General features: G+C 43.4%; 1 long non-coding RNA gene across 1 annotated transcript; it reads left to right on the forward strand.

Moving 5' to 3' along the window:
* The first annotated feature begins 633 nt into the window (after positions 1-633).
* On the forward strand, positions 634-4,714 carry LOC140216121 (uncharacterized). The gene is made up of 3 exons (XR_011892792.1): positions 634-1,006; positions 1,777-1,863; positions 4,520-4,714. It is a non-coding gene; the product is annotated as an uncharacterized lncRNA (long non-coding RNA).
* The last annotated feature ends 610 nt before the right edge of the window (positions 4,715-5,324 follow it).

Here is a 5,324-nt window from a genome sequence, read left to right on the forward strand (position 1 = left end):
AGGCACGAGGGACAGGAGTGCAACCCGCGCACATTAAACGCACTAACACGAAAGCAAGATACGGACGACAGGGGTGTAAGCTGCGCCACACGAGCAGATTTGATGCTTTCCGACTGACACTGTTGCAACGGGCACTAAAACATCGCACACTGCACATGTGTCTCTCGGAGATCGCGTCAACGATGTCTGAGGCTATATAGTTGATGTTAACGACAGCAGGAAGTTATTTAAATTGAAGTGACGGCGCAGGTAGCACGGGGAGCAGCGAAATGCGTAATTCACTGGTTTCATGAGAGGCAACCGAAGTGAAAATCGTTCGAATAACGTCACCGCAACGGTTTTCTATAGGGTTAACATTTTCAGATCTCAAAGGCCATGCTTTTGCTGGCTGCAGATAGCAGAAGCGATTCAAATTGAAAATGCTTTATAGAATTTCTTTCTATGCCAAGCTATAGCTTACAATATAGACTTATCTGTGGTTCTGTTTGTCTTGCAACAGCTATGCGCAATTAGGCAGCCGCACAAATCCTCAGATGACGCTAGCCGAGACATTGGCTGGCCCCAACCGACCTGTTGGTGGCGCCACCCAGCGTCCCGTTTCCAATCCAATCCGATCCAATCCAATCAGCCTGTCGCTCTGTTTACGAGTCGGTCGGGTGTGCGAGCTGCAACGATGTGCTTGTTTGATCGTGTGTTTTTGTGTTTGCTGTAACGAAATGTGACTTAGTTCGCGTGCGCATAAGTGCCACAGACAGCTTGTGTCTCGCTGCAAACTCGCCGTGTGCGTGGCGCGCCAGCCAAATGTGGACCAACGATGTTCATGCCGTGGAGTGCGTTCCCTTTGTCTCTGGTTGTCGTGAAAAGTTGGGTGGACGTCGCGAAGAATTAATGCGTGTTGTTAGCGTGCCACTGCTCGTCCACTATGCACCGGCATGTCTGCTGGAAGTAACATCGAAGCACCGGCAACTTGGAGGGCGCTTTTCGACCGCGTCGTGCCATTCAAAAGGTGAGTAACCGTGCTTGCTAACTACACACGTGTTGTGCGTGCTTCTCGTGTGGGCATAGGGTGCCTTGCGAACGTAGGAAAGAGAACTCCAACGACAACAGTGAAACCTATGCCGATGCTTGCTGGGTGTCAGAGTTTAGTTGCGCGAATTTATTGCCATAATGCAGAATTGAAAATCTTGATAAGCGTTTTCTTCTCATGAGAAAGATTACGTTCGGAAATAATCGTGTTCATCATGCACGCTTGTGCATGAGCTCCCGCTTTTCTGCTGAAGTCGCATGAGAACGACTCATCTACCTCTTGACCGATTCTTACTGCTACGACGTTTCCTCGCTTATAAATGTTTCGACGTTGTAGGTAATCTCTGCTTACAAGGTTTTCGATTTACGAGCAGCATTAGGAAAAAAAAATGTAAGCAATCACAGCGTGCTACTGGTACAGGTTTGTTTTGAAGGGGTGTTGCCATAACTTTGACGTAAGTAAACATTACAAGGGATAGTTACTTAAAGTCATGACAGAAACCCTAGAATTGTTATGTAAACAAACATTCATGTAATGCGCTGCTGCTGCTGCGTGTGGAACTTTGCCTTGTTGAAGGGGTCCCTGTTATCGTGACATTCATCAGTGACTTCGACTTTGTGCTCTGTTGCCACCCTGCACCAGTGCAGGCATTGTTTTCATGACTGTTTTTACATGCTCCTTGCATGTGTTCACGATGTGATAGTCTTATTGTGCCACAGCTGTAAGTTAACACAGAATTCTCTTTGTAGTGGTGAAGCCGTGACCCACAACAGTGTCCACATAACCCGTGGCAATGGCTGCAGCAGCACGGCGTGTAATCTGGATGGACATGTCAGGTATGCTTTAAGTGTACGTGTTCACAAAAGTAGGATCTCAGTATCATTAGTGGATAAGTGTATCGACATATTACTTAATGCATCTTGCTATATAGGCTAAATATTTGTGCAACTTTATTCCACTTGCTGCTTATTTGTGTTTGTAGACATTATGCACACGTTATCTTGTTCTGTTAAAACTACACCTCGCATGTCCTGACGTTTAGTATTTTTCTCGCATCAATTGCTTGGCTGCAAGTCCATTTTATTTTTGCCTATTACACAGTATGTTTCTTTTTTATTTTGGTTTTATTTGTTTGGAACTGTTTCTTATGCTGTAGCATATATTTCCCTGTTTTCCTTTCTGCTTATGATACACACATGTGCTGTTTTTGTCCATGTAAGAATTCGAAGTGCAGTGTGCCATATATCTCAAAGGTCTAAGCACGCAGTGTGCATACCATTGTTTAACATTGATGTTTACAATTATGTCTGTCTTGTTCTCAGAATAACTGTCACTGCAAATACACATTTGATGAACTCGAATTTCTTGAAATGAAATATGAAGGCCAGTATTCATTGTGCTGCAGTTACTTAAGTAGTGAGGTGTTTTCTGGTAAGCTTTCTATTTTTTCTCTCACTTTCTTCGTATTCTTTTCTTTGCTAGCTGCCCCTATTCATGCTGGTAGGCATTGTAGCAGTTGTGAGTGTGTCTACTGCAGCAATGTCACAGCTAGTTTGCACACACTCCAGGATGCCAACAGATACCCATCACTGTTTTTGTGCATATCTGAAAACCAGCTGTGTCCACTCGGCGAAACTTGTAGTGTCCATTTGAATTTGCCAATCAGTTCATGTAACTTTTCAGGACAAAATTTACGCAGCGAGGGAAGGGAGACTATGCAACATGACCTTGGCTAACAACTGACTGTTTAAGTTGTTGGAAGGACTAACAAAAATAGCACTGGATGTGCACTTGTGTTGTGCACCAGTTAATTTGAGAGGGATGGCAGAAGTTATAATACAAAGGCATAAAATCATGATAAATGGTGTTTGCATAAAAAGAAGTAAGTAAATAGGCACAGACTAATTTCTATCCCTTGTAATCTACAAAGGATGCCCTTCTTCATGCATTGATAATGGGGGCTGGCTCACACTTATTGTTATTTATGTGGTGTGCCTGACTGATTTCTCTTGCCAATTTTCAGCCATGGGTGAAAACAGATAAACAATCCTAATCCGGCCTGAAGCCCCATTGTGGATATGTGTGGCCAAGTAGGACGAGCATACTGGTCTTTTGAGTGAAATATGTTGATCTCATAGGTACATATTTAGGCACCAGCCAGTCTGTGCTATGTACATTTGACCACCTGTGAAAGGAATGCAGTACAGTGTCTGACACGCACTGGACAAATTTGGTGCTACCTTTAACCAAGCAAGCCTCGCTTGCCTCCTTGCCTTTCTCGATTCAATTTTCAATTCAATCAGTTCATGTAACTTTTCAGGACAAAATTTGCGCAGCGAGGGAAGGGAGACCATACAACATGACTGTTGTGCATATGCTGCCTAATTTATTTTTGCTGGAAATATATGTGCATTGCAGTCCACAAGTGAATTGACAAAGGCACCTAGGCATTGGAGGCTTGCTTAGTTAAAGATACCCAAAATATGTCTCGTATCTTTCAGGGTTAATGTAGGCTATTCTTTTGATCGCATGCATATTTGGTCCAATGTACATCGGGCACGCTGACTAGCCAGTGCCTCAGCATGCGCCTAGGAGAGCACCATAATTCACTCAAAGAACCAGTGTGCTCGTCCCATTTGACCATGCATTGACATGACAAGCTGTGCACTGGATTTAGATTGTTTATCTGTTTCGTTCGCCTATGGCAACCGATTGATACAACAAAATCAGTGAGGAATACCACATCAAAAAATGGGACGTGTGTCAGTCAACGCTCATTATGATTGCATGACAAAGAGGAATACTCTCTAATGACGTGGGATAGCAACCACCATGCTTAATTATTAAATTATTTTTATGCAAGCTTGTTTATCATGCTTCTACGCATTTGTTTTTCAACTTGTGCCCTCCCTCTGAAAGCAGTGCTCGGGTGTAAATGATAAAAAACCCAGACATGGTGTGGTGTATTTCTTCAATGGGATATATGCCATCATTCAGGAGGCCAACACATGCATGACATAGTAGGCCTGGAATGTGTGAGAACTGCGACCGTAGCTGATGCAAATATTCTATAACGACTGGCACTTGGATGTCTCTGGGATGCATTGGGTTGCCCGTACACAAACACTCCTACGCTCATTTCCATGCGAAGTAATTAGTGAGATTTTGTCATTCACGCTGGTAATCCACAGACACTGCTGTCCTTTGTCAAGTGGAAACCGATATAGCTGAAGTTGTTCACGACATGTACACATGCCACAGCTGATCCATGTTGCACATTTGTACAGCCAAGAGCAATTTCTGCTTACTGTAGTTACTGCTGCACCCAAAGGCCACGCAGTGGTTCCTCAACTTTGTGTGAACCGACACCACATAAATTTTTCGCAGAACTAGCTATAACATCTCCAGATCGTTCTGCAGCAAGTGATACAGCGTGTATTTCTGTGGTTGATTGCCAAGTTTTGTTAATTTTCTGTCCTTTCTACCATGCAGGGTACACGTGCACTTACTTCAAGATGACGACACTCCACCTCAAGAACAGCCTCTCCTCAATGATAAGTAGCGAGATTAAATGAAAGGAAGATATCACATCCGTAACCAGACCGATACTGTGTTTTCCTTTCATTTAACCTCCTTCTGCATTTAAGGAAGCATTGATATGCCCAATAAATGTTTTTGTTAAATTTCTTTCGTTGAGTAATGTCTTACATGCAGCATATGTAGGGCCCATGTACATGTCAAAAGTGCTGCATCTTCGACATACATACATACAGGCTGACATACATGCATGCATACAGGCTGCATATATATAGCACCAAAGACAGTCATGCACAGGTAACAGCTTTAAATAAGGTCGGACTGCCATTGGGACACATGAGAAAATGTTACCACACGTGGTGGCCAATTTTGTTATAGCAGTAATATGAGCACCAGCAGTCTACTGTATAAGCTCATTAGAGATTCGTTAGGAAGACGTGAGAAAGTCACAAGAAAACTGCTTTGGAGCGCACATTAGGAAGACATTTCATGCTCGCAAGAAAAACACTCGTCAAGAATTGTACAGAAAGACGGTGGCCAATATGTTTTAGAATGACATTAGGAATACATCAGAAAATTCCAAAGAAACTCATCAGAAAGTCTAATGGCTGTGATGTCAAAACTCGCCAGACTTTCATGTGAAACTCATCTCATATTTTCATAAGGGTATATACGGAGGAGCCACGCCTGAGTCATTGTGGATCGCAGTGCAACGGCTCCCATACCGAAGCTGCGCGCTTGCCTTTCCCACCAAGCAGCA

This window comes from Dermacentor andersoni, chromosome 2, assembly GCF_023375885.2.
Source record: "Dermacentor andersoni chromosome 2, qqDerAnde1_hic_scaffold, whole genome shotgun sequence".
In the NCBI taxonomy this organism is placed as follows: domain Eukaryota; kingdom Metazoa; phylum Arthropoda; class Arachnida; order Ixodida; family Ixodidae; genus Dermacentor; species Dermacentor andersoni.